Raw genomic sequence first — 15,816 nt, forward strand, 5'->3', positions numbered from 1 at the left:
ACGTATCCCATCTGGTAATAACCGGTTAAGGAGGAAGTGGACTCCTAGCATTCTATCCAGAAATAATTGAACCCTCAATGGAGCTTTTGAGAAAACTTCCATTGTAGTTTTGATCAAATCATTGACCAAAGGAAACTGTTTTCGAATAGTTTCAGCTACACGATTAAGGCCATGCGCCAAGCAAGTGCAATGTGTTAAATGTACATAAAAAACTTTGTATATGTCTTTAACATGTAGACAGCCGCGTCAGAAAGCATTTGCAAATTTTTTTCACTTAGAACGAGGTTCGGCAAAAAGAATTTCGTTGACTTATCGTGAATAAATTTAGTAATAGTGTTATTATATGTTTGTTCTAACTGCTTAGAACCTATTAAAAAAGCGTTAGTGGGGCCATCTTCGTTCAATATTCCTATTATAAAGTGCGGTATATATCGACCACATGAATTTGTAGTTTCATCTACACAAAATAATATATAATTATTTCCAATTTTCTGTTTTATTTTTTCGATTACGTTTTTGTAAACCAAGTCAATATAGTTTTTACGTATAGTGGATTCGGCAAGAATATGTCTGCTTGTGTATTTTTGTTACTTATCTTATTTGAAACTATATACCCCACAAAAATTATCGCATCACTGGCATTTTAGGATATTTTTAATACTTAATTCTAGTTTTTTGGGACAATCTGTATATGTATCAACTTGGTAGATATTTCTTATCATGGGCAAAAAAATATCACAATTTCTTACAAACTTTTTTGGAAGCAAAAATACTCGAGTAAATCATTTCCGTCTTGGAGAATGCATTGAGATCGAGAACTTTCTAAGCAAATTGTGTTATTGTATAGTGAAAATTTGAATTTATTTTGTTAATAATGGATGTGCCTCAACGTTTAACAAGACATGTTCATCATAGAATCATCGCGCTCATACAAGATGGCCGCAATCAAAGATATGTCGCCGGGGTAATTGGAGTTCAACAAAGCACCATATTCAGAGTTTTTATTCGCTACTAAGAAAAAGAGCAGCTAACCAGAAGACCCGGGCAAGGCCGCGGAAGGGTAACTTCGGTAGTAGATGATCGTTAGTTGAGGTTAACGGCTAAGAGAAGCAGGTAAACGAGCCAAAGTGCCAGCTATAGGTCCACGTCTTACCAGAGAACATCGAGTAGCAAGATCGGAATTTGCTCGAGAACACGCAAATTGGAATATTCAAGATTGGTCCAATATTTTATTCACGATGAATCACGATGAAATTTTTGTCAAATTTAAAGCTTTGGTAGTGGCTCTATCATGGTTTAGGGAGGAATTTCTTTCGGGGGTCGTACCGAGTTAGTACCAGTGAATGATGGAAGACTAAATGCTAACCAATATATCCCATGTAGTGCCCCATATGCCTCATATCGGTGACAACTCTGTGATAATGCATGTTTTGGTAAATCAAACTTTCTCTCCTCTGTAGATTAAACTGATATAAAATAAATGTTGCAAAAGGCGTATCTATTGGTGTTTCAATACTTAATAATAATAAAATTCGAAAAACAGGCAACACATTTAAAATATTTAAAAAATAATGAGTGATGCGATAATTTTAGTGGGGTGTATATAATAATTGTTACCTACATTCAGTTAGATTGTTAGTACGCTTTCTACTGTTCCAATTTGTATTGCCGCTTGATTTTCCTATATTGTTGTCATTGTTGCACTTATTCAATGCGAATCTATTCAATTTATTCAATACTTAATTCTCTGTCAAATGATGCTTTATCTCATAGATAAATTAAGTGTCTATTAGAACTTTGGTAGTCTTCTATCTGACGCATATAATCCTGTCATCATCAAACGATCCTTGACGGTTAGGTATATCTTGAGTAGCTTTGTCAACTGATTTCAGTTTTTCTTAACATGTTTTTCGGTTTTGCGAATGATCTACAGCAACCCCTTTCGTGACTACTCGATGAATGGAGAATTTATTTACTATAGTTAATTCAACAATTCTTATTTTGATTGCATTATCAGATTGCTGAATATTTTCCTTTAAACTTTATAATATGTTCAAAATAACTTTCTGTGTTTGTATATGTAAATCTACATTATTAAATTCATACATGTCTTTATTCTGTCTTCATTCGCCCATGGTCTGAAGAACGCCATATTTCCATTTATTTAGAGAAATTTATGAATTCAATGAATTTTTCAAAGAAATTGTGTACATACAGCTTAGGCCAATAGAAATTCATGTTTCTGATTCTATGTTTTCATTAGTAAAGACAGTCCATGTGTACTGACGGATTGTTAGATATTTACCGAGTTTTATACGAGGCTGAACATAATTTTTCATCGCTTAATTTGGTATGAGTGTCTTGCGTATTTATGAAATCTTGATTGATCCTGGCATAACTGTCTTTTGCAATTGATATTGGAAGATTTATACACTGTGTCCCGTTTTGGTTAAGAGTGTACTATATCTCAGCTATAGACATGCAGAAAAATTTATATTTATATTTTTTTATTCAATAGTGGGGCATGATTTCTGTCACAGATGCATTTAATTATTACTTTCTTGAAACGCGATGTGATTCAAACCTATTAATTTATTTATATTCTAAACATAACTCAAAATATCACTCTTTAGCATTAACTTGAAAATGTTGGAAACAAAAAACTATCGGTACAGATTCAACATTGAAAACTAATTACAAGAATCCAATTAGAAAACGAATTACAAAAACCAAAAAAAAAAATTGTTCAAACTGTCGTCCATTTTGTCTTATATATAAACCACATACATACAATTGCCTTTGTAAGTTTCTTCGGTTGAGGCTCGTAGTTCATCTATATTATCACACCCATTTGCATAAATTTTATTTTTTAAGTATGACCATAAAATACAAGTCTATAATACTTAAGTCCAGTGACCTCGGGGGAATAAAATATTTAAAGACGAATCTATCACGAAAACAACGGAACTCCGTCTAGTTGATGCTCTTATCTTCCCCAACGTACGCGGCGGAGACATGGACTTTACACAAAACAGAAAAAACCGAATAGAGGCCTTCGAACCAACGTATCCGTATTCCAAGAAATTAGTTCACGTACAAGACTGCTAAGGGAAAGTAGAAAACAAACGCCCAAGAGGCAGATTTCTACTAACTAGATGGGTAGACCAAACAAAACTTAATAGATATGAGACTGCATCATACCGAAAAGATTGCACAGAATAGGCAAGCATGGAAATAACTACTGAATCAACTATAGATGTTGTCACTTCATCCCTTGGAGGATAATAGATGTATTTTTGAATTTAAATTTCACGTTAAATATACCACGTTCATGAATCCAAAAAGTATGCCTTGTTCAGTAAACAACCTAAACATTTTCAAAGAGGAAATGACATGCGCGATTGCAATTCTAATCATTACAGGCTATCATGAGTTGCCAGACCGAGATTTTTATTGCGATTCCAAAGGAAATATGAACAACTCCATGGTCAGTAATTCCATTAAAAGAAACATATTTCGTCAGATTATAAAATGCATGCACTGTGTTGATAGCATGAAGCTTAATCCTGAAGATAAACTTGTGGAAGTACGGCCACTTATGGATTTGCTAAGATCTAAATTTATCAATAATAAAATTCCCGAACAAGAGCTTCGTTATGATGAGTCTATGATTAGATATTATGTAAAACATTCATGTAAACCTATAAGATTTGGGTACAAGGTGTGGTGCTTGAATTCTGCGACAAGGAAAGAATCCAAAAGCAAACCACGATCTATGAGGAGAATGATTTTGAAAAGTTCGCTGCTACATTGATGTGCATGATAGATGAGCACACACCACAACACATGATGAAGTTTCTTTTTAAATTCTACATCGACAACATTTTCACTAATTTTAACTTATTCTACAACCTAATACAAAAGGACTACGACGGTACGGGAACGATATAATTCCTAATAGCTGCATATTGCCACAGAAGAGTCAGTTAGTTAGAACTGACAAACGGGGTGATAACTGTTCAGGTTATTTTCAGGCTTAGAAAAAATCGTTCAAGTACTATAACCTTGAGTGATTTCTAAATTAAATCGATGCAAGGGTGGAGCTCATTTGATGGATCCGGTAACAGAATTCAGATATGACTGAAGGAACTGGAAGACAGGCAACTGCCGAATCCACTGAGATACGATCAACTTGACTATTTGAACACCAAGACCGCTTCTTCAGATGTAGAAAAACGTAGACTACGTAATTTATTTTTGATGTGCGGAAATAAGAATAAATCATTGGTTGCTAAACAAAGACCGTATAGCGCATGACTAGAACATCAATTCGATGTTCTAAAACGTTTTTGTTTGAACTGATGTGTGAGAGCTCACATTGTCGGGGTGGAGAATAATTCGTCTTCTACAATTGGATTCCTTGATTTTTTCGAACACTTCTGGTGAACAAATACTAGAGTACTATTCAGAATTGATGATTATACGTTGCTCTAATGGAACGGTTGCGACATGTCCAGTATTTCCAAGAAAACAAGCAACCATTTGAAGTACTCAGTGCGCGAACAACTTTTGTAGGATTTGGCTCGTCCTAAAAGATCCATTTCTTCGCAATAATCGATACGATTTGATAGCCAAATTTTCATGCGCTGTAGAAAGTATGCTAGTGGAACTACTGAACAACTATTAAAAATTTCAAACTTTATGATGGCAGTGTTAGATTTGACATATTCACATCAGTGTTGTCTTATTTCAAATGTTAAGTAGCAATCCTTGTATAATATTTAAGTATCAACAAAACGTTTGCAAATACTATTTTTAGCAATCAATAGCTTCGATGAATATCTTCTAGTATCTAAATTTTTTTTTCAATTTTTCTATGTACATTTTCCATAGTAAAATCCAAATAGTGGAATTCTTTTTCTCCTCTTGATGTAGCCAAATAACTACACGAGTAGATCGGAATGAAAATTCTATCTGCAATATGAAAAATATTCGTTATTTTTTTTACAGTAATTTATTAAAAATTGAAAATAAACTCTGGTAGATACTAATATGTATTTTAAGTTAACAGAGTGATTAGATGAAATTACATGAGATTTAGACATTAAATAACAGAAAATTCTGTCCTGTCTGTAAAAAATTGATGTGCTCTTAACACATTGCAGTTCAAAAATCAAGGATAGGAATTCTTTCCAGTTTTTCACTCAGTAAATCGTTAACTTGTGTTATTGATCTGAAATATCCCATAAACCATCAAAATACATGTGGCTAGTGGTTAATAGAAACCCGCTGTAAATCGGACTCTTGTGGAACTATAAATTAAGCAAAAACACTGTATTGGAACAACGCCAAGTAAGATAACATTCAATTATAATCTAATGGAAATAAAACGTGAATCTCTAACTAATTCATTTGCTGAATCCCCCAAACTGAGTATGGGTTTTAACAAAATAAATTTAAATGACCTAAAATCTTCAACAAAAGTATTTATATCTCATGTTTGTTTTTCAAATGGTGGTTGAGTTTTCAATTTGCTTCCTAAAATTATCTACTCAAAGAGGAAGTGGAAAATTTGGAAATTTTGTAACTGAATATGTGAGAGGGAGATTCCACTTGGACATCCCTTCATTGGAGTGAGCGAATTTCCATCAATATCATTGGAGCTGAGTATCAAAAATTATGGCAATTTTCACAAAAATCTCTCATTTGCTCAATTTTGTCAATTCATCTTGCTAATGGTTCTCTGCGATATCCATAATATTCTCAAATATTTGTAATGGAGATAATAAATTGCTTTTTAAATCATCCTCAAATGAGCGGGTTCTAGGACGTGGAACGAACAGGTGCTTAATAAACTGATGAACAATATTTAATATTGACTGTGACAAATCAAATCAGGGGAAAATAATAGATGGGATAATGGATGCTACTTGGGTAACGGTATGTATTTTGAAAAAATTATTTTATTTATGTTCAAAGTAATCACCAACAATTTCAATGCTATTTTGTAACCAAATATTCCAAACCGTAAAACCTTGAAGCAAGTGATCTTTTGGAATGCCTCTGGAAAATTGATTTATTGATTACCCATCTAATCTCCACTTTGTTCACTCAAATGTTCCTTCGACCTAGAGAATAACTGGACATAACACATGTTACACATGTTATTCAGTAGAAACAGCATGGCTGATTTTCGATGTTACTGCCTTCGACAGTAGGTGGCAGAACTAATTTATTTTCAGGGCTCATTTTTTACAACATCCAGTTCCGATTTCTAAGTTTCCTGAATTCACGATAAAAAAAAACATCCAAAAAATGGAAATTTATTTACAAAATAATACCCGCGTCGTTGTCACAGAACGATCAAGCTGAAATAGTCCTACACGTCCTGCTGGCACGATTGTGTGCCATGTACTAACCTAAAGCGAGCCACAAATCATGCAGCTAGCAAAACGCGCGAAGTCTCAAAATATTGCCGAAAAACTGTTTCGTCGGTCTCACAGACATGTGCGCGAGTAAAGGAAGGTTAATAAAGAAAATATAGTTTTAAATTCAGTTGATCAAAATCCAACAGATAGCGTGAAAACTGAAAAATATTTGGGGTTTTCTCAGTAACAAATTTTCGTAACGCCGTGTTCAAGATAGAGAGCGTTGATGTATAAAAAGTTATACATAAGTAGTATTGAACATAACTTTTTCAATATTAGAATTATTAAGCAAAAATTGAAGTGAACTTGAACAACATTTAATTTTATACCAAGAAGGTACTCTTGATAAAACCCGATACTCTGTACCATTTTCGAAATATTTCCATCTGTAAATTATACAATAACCGATGCTGGTATGAAATAATATTAAATGTTTCAATTAAACAAAAAATCACAAGATGAAAATTTGGAAAAATGTTAATAACATCAAATAGAATTTAATTAGAGTAGGTGTTCAAAATGTCCTCCGTTTTCACGAATACTCAAGTCTATCCTATTTTCCTGAGAAACAATTAATCTTCTAAACGGTTGGAAGTCAGCTATGAGGTCATTAAAGTATCGTTGAATTCTGTCTTTAAATATTTAAAATGAATTTACCTCTGTAGCATAAACTTTCTCTTTAAGATAATACCAAACTGTCTAATCTAAGGGAGTAAAATTGCATGACCGAGGAGGCCAATGAATCGGAGCTGCTGCACGTCTACCAATTCATCAATTTGGAAAATGGTTACTCAGCCAATTACGACATTTTCTACCAAGATGCGGTGGAGCTCTATCCTACATAAAATACATACATACAAATCTTCGCCCGTTTAGCATTAATTTTTCTAATATCTCGAATAAGTGATTACTTAAAAAAATTAAGTACAGTATCTGATTAAACATATAACTATGTTTCAGAAATTTAAGTATTATTGACTATCAATGATACCTAATTTTTTCAAATACAGCAGCCCAACCCCATTTTGTAGTTTCCTTAATGATTTCTGGGGAAATGGATTGAGAGAAATGCCTGCAAGATCTTTCTCTATTGTGAGGTTACTTGAAAATTGAAAAGTTACAAAAAAAAATTTGCAAAAGTTATAAAACAGAAACTAAAAAAAGCGACTCTACATTTGTGATAACGTCTTTAGACACCATATCCATATCCATATATTTATTTATTTTATATTTTATTTTATATAAAAGGATTTACCACCTTGTATATTCCCTATTTAGAAATAAGAATATATTTTCGTATGATAATGTTTTAACATATATTTTTCGATAATTTTGATAACCATCTCAATAAATTTCACTTTTGATAATACATGCCAGAAAAAATGAGAACTTCACAAACATGAGTTGTTTCCGCAAATCTATCAAATTATACAAAGCCCTTGAATGTTCTCATTATGCATCTCTAGCAATTCTTCGTATAGATTAATGCAATCCAAAACAAATATAGAAACCGCAATCATCTTCTAAGAACGCATGAAGGAGTCCCTTTGTTAGAGTAATATAATATCTAAACTATCTTGATTCCATTGGACTCTTCTTATTGCTGTTCCGTTTTCTCTGTCAGCAAACACGCTTGCTTATTCTACAGGAAAATTCATTGTACGACAGAATTACATTATTTTGATTTATATTTTGGTTAAGTACATTCATTTCCTTGCGGAAACAGTGTGGTCATTTTAATGAACGCCTTTAAATAAATCGTTTTGAGAGCCTTATAATCTAATTAATATCAACGATAATTGCTTTAATCTTTAAGCTCGTGTGATGTGAAGTGTATTCTTTTCCTGACATAAGGAAGATATTTTTCTTTGCATGGTATCGCCAATGAACTTATGTTGAATCCAAACAATAACGTATTTTGATTTTCATATTCTGTCACTATTTATAAATATACTGTTTACTTCTACTCTCCTAAATGTCTTTTGGAATTTTTAATCTATTGAAACGAAAGCAATAAGAAATATGATTATCTATAATGAAATGCTATCATATTTGAATTTATTGTATAATTGTGTACTACAATGAAAATTCATTCAATGTTTTCTAGTTCGAACAGTTCCTATTTTCTTGAAGAGACTCTCACTTTTCTGCCATTTTATGGATCGTTGGTATGTTTGGTCGATGTAAATTGGTTTACAATTTTATTATTATGAACTTAATATTGTTTTTGAGCATACTTTTCACAACAAAACGTTATTATTAGCATTTTGTGCGTCCGTCCGTCTGTCCCCGTCCGTCAGTTTGATGCAGCGATCTCTCCTCACAGGAAGCATGTAGCGAGGAGCTAGAGTGTTTTTTATTCAATTCCTGTTCAGCTTTAGATGTGCTGAAATGAAAAAAATTATTAGTGTTATAAAAAAATGAATTGTAATAACAAAAATATAATGTTTTCTACAACTGCTATGAAAAGTGACGTATTTCTCATAGCTAACTTAATTTCAAAACCACATATTGCTCACACTGTGAGAAATATTATTTATCACGGTATTTTGTCCAAACCACATACATTTATATGGAGAATCAACAGAAATCGACGAAAACTTCAAATAGTTGACACAACTGTCAGATTATAGAAGTTTTTCAAAGTCTTAAGGTAGTTTTCATTCGTGGTTTGATAAAAATCGCAATTTCCATTAAATATTGTTTTAGTAGGACATAATTATACCAATTATAACAAATAATATGACAGCAAAGACGATTTTGATAATACTCCGCCAGAGATATAGAAAAAAGCGACAAAAGTAACTTTAGATTTGTTGCCGGAAGTTTCAAGAAAATAATATGAGTTAACATATGAGAAATTTATGGAACGAAGAAGAAATACAAGAATAAAATCTTTTTCGGAAACTGTACTTTTGGTATACTTTGAAGATTTGTCGAAAACTTTAAAGGCGTCTACAGTTTGGTCACAATATTCAATGTTGCGAAGTACTATCAGTATATAAAATAACATTGATATATCAGAAATTATATTTAGTTTCATATCTTCCAGTTTCACAAATATACATCAATTTTTTTCTCCAGGATACAATTTTCCATCTGATCCTTGAATATTTCTTCATAACTCATTTGGTCAAAGTTTTGTTTTACAAATTTCAAGGTAATTTTGGCAATTATTGTTTCTATTTGCAGAAATATCGAAAATAGGGAGAATTCACAACAAATATTTGATAATAGATCTAAAACGATACAATTCATATACATAAACAACACAAACAACATTTAATTTCAACTATACATTGCAGGAGAATGATTCAAATGGAAACAAAATAAATAGATTTATTTCCCTAATTCGATAAATTGTTTCAAATCTGCTTCAACATATTTACCTGTTAGGTAAAATGGAAATTCGTCCCCATAAACTTTCAATTAAAGTGAAAAAGGTGACAATTACTGTGGATACATCATTATTCTTCTTATCTTAGTAAGTTACCAGTGGATGAGTTTATTCAACAAGAAAAAAAATGGAAGGATATATCAAAATTAGTCTTATTTATTATAACGAGTGATTTTTTTGTTGTTACCTTTTTGGCATAACTGTTTTGACAGATTATGCGTGAATCGTGTCTTGTGACATTAAAAAACTCGTTCAGTTTCTTCTATAATTTAATCATGAATCGACTTATGAACGAACAACGCTTGCAAATTATTAAATTTTACTGTCAAAATTCATAGAGCATTCGGAAGTGAGGACTGTAGAAAATATTTCGGCTGTATCCACCAGTGTTACTGATGACCGTGAAATGTTGAATCGCCGACGTTTGCAGCAATTGGGCCTCTGTTACTCCACTACGTGGGAAATTTTGCTAAAGGATTTGGGTGCAAAACTTTATAATATATGGCTAGTGCAAGAATTGAAGCCACACCATCTCCCACAACGTCTAACATTTGGTGAATAGGCGCTGGTAAAGTTGGGGGGAGATCCACTATTTTATCGAGAAATTGTCTTCAGCGACGAAGCTCATTTCTGGTTGAATAGATACGTCAACAAGCAAAATTGCCGCATCTGGAGTGATACAAGCCAAAAGCATTGCAAGAGCTACTAATTCAATGGGCCGGTTGTTTATTCAAAAATAGTTCAACAAAAGGATAAATTAAACTGTGCTAAATAACTTAAATTCCAGGAACCCAGTATGTCATCAACAAGAACATACAAACTATAAAATAGGTATGAAATATAATATGTAAATATTTCTACTCAAAGATAATATAACAAAATATTTTATAAAGAAAATTATTTACCCAAAGAAGTTGGTAGGTTCATATCGTATAATGTTTATAACAACAAAAGTAACGCAAGCTGTGAGCAGTGAAAACGTTACACATCTACCAAAAATACGATGAGTATGGACTTTCTTGCTGAAGGATGCATCTTTAATTTTTTCGTTGTGTTCAATTCTAACTTATACGTCCTCAAAATAAATCGGTGACTCAAACTTGTTTAGTAGTTGTGCAGGGAATGTTTTTGGTTTTGGTCGTACTGCCTTGACAGACGGCTACAGATTTCTTTCCGTGTTTGCTTATGTACATCTCTGAACATTTGCGGCACCGATCATATAAAAAATTCATTGTATACACTTTTATCATGAACTTTTTTCAACATTTTCATATGTGGTAGCTGGTTAGGATACAGCATGTTCGTCTGAACAAAACTAATCTCCCATACTCAAACTAACGATATCACCACCTATTTGAATGATATAGTATCACAGATTCTTCTAATGTCTCCGCCAATTATTTCTAAATTCACGCTGATATCAATTCTCTTAAACGCAGAAATATAAACACACGGCGTTGCTTGACACGATCCATTTTGATATTATCGAATTCGGGCATCTACTGAAAACATGCTTCAACATATTCAGATGTGTCAGATTTTAGTGTGAGTCCTGATATTGAATAATTGTTTCGATTTATAAATGGGTCAGAAGCGGTCAAAAGGGTCAAACCTCGTATATTTTTTATCATCTAAATAGTTCAATAGAATAGATAATTTCAGCTAAATTCGATTTAATATTATTGAGAATCAATAATTACAAAGCAATCAGAATGCTCCAGTTAATTTTATGGTAAAAAGTATAAATTTGTAGTAGCAAATGCATATGGGGAAGGTATTGAACGGTCTTTTTGGAATATTGTACCTTTCCGACCCTTTATAAGTATCATTATTTGGAATGACCAGGAACTAGACAATTTTATGAGCCTAACCCGGATTCTCCAATTCAACCTTTTTTTTTTCTTCTAATAAAACTTAGCCTACACAAATAAAATTCATCTAATGATTATTACAGAAAACTATGTATAAACAAGTGAATAATAAAAAATCAACCGATAAGTTGAGAAAAATAGGAGAAAATAATTAATGGTATATTTGTAAAGCTTCTACCGATTTCAAAATATTGTTAAATATGTTAAATGTTTTCTCCAACTCCGACTGATTATAGGCTTAGATATAATTGATGATAGGTATATACTCTCATTTTCTAGAATATTTGCTTAAATTTTCCAATTTCAATTTGTTTCTATCTATCAAATATGCTGTTCACATTTTTCACTGCCGTTTATGTCATGTTTTTCAATGTTTTCCCAATTCCGTTCAGTTTTACCAATGAAAATTTCATATGTATATTCAAATAAATTTACTGTTTCGTACAAATTTCCTCTGTATATGTTGGTAATGGTCTGATTTCCATTTCCATATTTCCAATTCAACATCTCCATAATTCCGCCATCATTTCAAGAGTAAAATTGATTTTTCAATTATACAAACGTCAATTCAGAACATTTTTTCTTTTGAAATTCTTCATCTAGTAGTAGAGACAATAGAAAACCTGTACTTTGCCTATTTCAACCTAATATTTGCAGATCAAGACATATAATAGAATACCCATGAAGTTTATCGAACCTTTGTAGAAATATCGCCTTTTTGTAAGGAAAGAACAAAAACAAATGCCCATTAGTATCCCTATGGTATGGCGAGAACCGCATAATTATGTATAGAATTGCTATTTTTTATGGTCAAGATTAGTGGATACTGTTCTAAATACTGTTCGGTAATACAACCTCTTCCACTTGGGTCAGATCTACCGATTCCATCACCATCTGATATTTTGTTTGATGTATCAGCTAAATCTAAGAGCTAGACTAACTCATCACAGGTTGAATTTACACTAAATGCAATAAACCACAGCTGTTCACTCAAGTAGAATCAAATGTTTGGTTAGAGATTTAAACCTATCGAAAGAGAAATCTTAAGTTCTAGGTTTAGAAATGAAATCAAAAAATCTCTTAAAACCAGATAAACTCTTTTCATGGTATCGTTATAAAAAAGAATAGATCTACGACTTTTCTTTGGAGAAAACAATTCAATGGTGTTCTGTTCTAATATTCTTGATCTGATGAAATACTTGAGAATCACTTAAATGAGATCTGAGTGGAGACTTTTTATTGATTAATTTCCAAGAGGTTCAAAATTAGTTCTTCTACATGAAGGCAATGAATACGTCTATATTGCAGTTGCCCAGTTGAAGGAAAGATATGTGTAGGAAGCGTATCGAGCACAGTCAAATATGCGGTGTACCGATGACTTGTGTGTGGAGATTTTAAAAGATTATTCCTTCTGCTAGGTTAACAGCTAGGTTATATCAAGATGCCGTGATTTTCTTTTTCTCCCAGACGTATTAAAAATAAGCAAAATGAACCCTGGTTCACTAGACGTTCACGTATATCTGCAAAGAGTATGTGATCTTTATCTCACCTTAGGATGTTCTCGGATTGTGTCTTCTTCAAAAATTACGTGGAACTATACAGACAAATTCATCTTAAGGCAATAGAAGCTGCCAAAGATATTTATAATAATATTTATAATAATAGGAGACTCGTCCATTCTCGTGATGTTTTTGGATAAACTAATGATCTAAGAAATAAGGTTGATTCATCGAGCATAATTTTACTTCACCTGATAACCTCGATAATTACTATGTGAATGTATCCTAAAAAAATTTATCAAATTTTATAATTCCTTCTCATGACCGGCTTTCATATCTCCCTGATACTAATGCTAACTCACACAGTTTCCTCTTCATGCCCATAGTTATAGCAAAGCGCTTCACAGTACAATTAATGACATCAAAAATAAATACTCATTTGAACTAATAGACTTACATTGATATTATTTTAATTAACGTTTCATTCCAAAATGACACTTTTCCCAATTGCCCAATTTAGACTAAGTTAATATAACGCTCGTTAAATTGAAGTAAATGATTATGAATTTGCGATATGGGTATTAAAAACAAACTTTCCAAAATCAGAGGTAACTGATACGAAAGTTAGAGAAAATTTACATACAAACTAAAACCATTTTGTGAAATAAGTTTAACTTCTTCTTCTACTTCTTGGAGATCTGTTAATTCTGAAGCTGCCTCTGCATCTTTTCCTGAGAGGTAGATTGCCAACTATCTTTCCACCAATTTTGGTAGTCTCCTGGGAGGCCTTGAGCCGGGCGGGTTGTTTTCTAGGACTATTCTCGGAAGTCTGTTCTCGTCCATCCGTCTTATATGGTTGTACCACTGCCTCTTACATTGTCTTCCCCATCTCACAATGACATGCATCCCGCATTGCTCTTGGACAAGTTTAACTTAAGAATGTGAATGTTGTTTTTAACCTGTGCAGTCGTTAAAAACTTCAATCAGCCAAAGCTTATCAGATTTTAAAAGTACTTTATGTGATAGCTAGCTCCTCCCTAGGAATACATTGACTCTTAGAGTAATGGGAGTATTCTCTTCAAATAAATACAGAAATAAATTCTAGGATTTGAATGAAAAACTATATTCGGTCTAAAACACACTTCCTCTACTTTAGGCTAATTTAGGAGGAAATACAAACAACATCGAGGAATAGGTCAAAGCCTGACTAACCGAAAAAGCGTGGAATTTGATCAGAGGCAACGATTCTCTTGGCGATATTTATTAAAAATGTCGGAACCGAAATGAGAGCGGAGCTTAGTATTATTGGAATTTCTACTGCTAAAGCAATAGTAATAAATGTGCCCCAGTGGTCAAAAAGATCTTTTGAATCAAAGGCTTGCTCCAAAAAGTTAGGTTAATAATGGATGCGGATATTTTCAACAATAGCCAAGAACCATTTGAAAATATTTGTTAACTTAAATACTAATGTTACAAATCAGAGCTCAGTATATTATAACGGCTCTATTGGATATCAAAGCGTATGCAAAGCTCAAATCAAAATTTTCTCGGTCGCAATCGAAGCATCAATATACAAATTAATAACTTTACTGGACCCAAAAACAAATACTCCGTGTGAAGGAGTAGAAACGCATTTTATATACGAAAGTAATGAACCTCCGGAAAATTATTAAGGTCCTAGGAGAGTCCAGTAAGAATAATTTATCAATATTTATTCTGAACCCAACGCCTCGAAATTTTGTTGTCAACTTTAGGACAAGCGACCAATATGTGATATTAGTAATCGACGTTGGGGAGAATACGTCGTACAAACATAATAAAAGATTCAATTTACAGTGGCTGGAAATTTTCTTATACCGTCAGGTGACATTTTAGGTTGAGATTGTGAATTTAGTTAACCAGAAGAAGATCTGTTGGTTATAAGAAGTTTTTCAAAAAGGACTTGACAAAAAAAACTTTATTATCGGGTTGAATTACATTCATAACAGTTACGAATGGAACTCGACTTCGCTCATATGGCCACCGCGGTACGTTTGTAGCGGTTGATTCGTTGGAACCAATTTTCCAAGACTCGGTCACACATTTCGTCCGAAACGGCTGCTATTTCGAGTTCAATATTGGCTTTGAGGTCGTCCAACGTCGGCTTATAAGCATAAACCAACGATTTGGTGTAGCCCCAAAGAAAGAAATCTAGAGGCGTTAAATCGTACGAACGAGGCGGCCAATCGACTGGTCTATTTCTTGAGATAACATGCTCATCAAACTCGTTCTTCAATAAATCGATTGTAACATGTGCAAACCGCACCAAACAGTTATCCTTTGTGGATGAAGTGGTTTTTCATTAAGCACTTGTGGATTTTCACCCATCCAATACCGCATAATTTGTTTATTGACAAACCCATTGAGCCAGAAAGGAGCTTCGTCACTGAAGATTTTGCGATTAAATTGATCATCTTGGCGCATCTTTTCCGGAGCCCAATCGGAGAACGTACGTCGCTTCGAATGGTCCATCGGCTTTAATTCTTGAGTGAGCCTGATCTTGTATGGGTATAAAGTAATTGTAAAGCAAAATTTACTGCCTGTCTACTAAGTCGAGAATTACGACCGAAAATCTGAGTTAA

The 15,816-nt window shown here is 33.0% G+C and overlaps 1 protein-coding gene across 3 annotated transcripts in view; it reads left to right on the forward strand.

The window, feature by feature from the left end:
• LOC130893859 (connectin) overlaps window positions 1-15,816 on the forward strand; it is a 619,332-nt gene that overhangs the window by 509,255 nt on the left and 94,261 nt on the right. The gene's annotated exons all lie outside the window — the stretch shown is intronic.

The sequence above is a fragment of the Diorhabda carinulata genome, chromosome 5 (genome assembly GCF_026250575.1).
Source record: "Diorhabda carinulata isolate Delta chromosome 5, icDioCari1.1, whole genome shotgun sequence".
Classification (NCBI taxonomy): Eukaryota; Metazoa; Arthropoda; class Insecta; order Coleoptera; family Chrysomelidae; genus Diorhabda; species Diorhabda carinulata.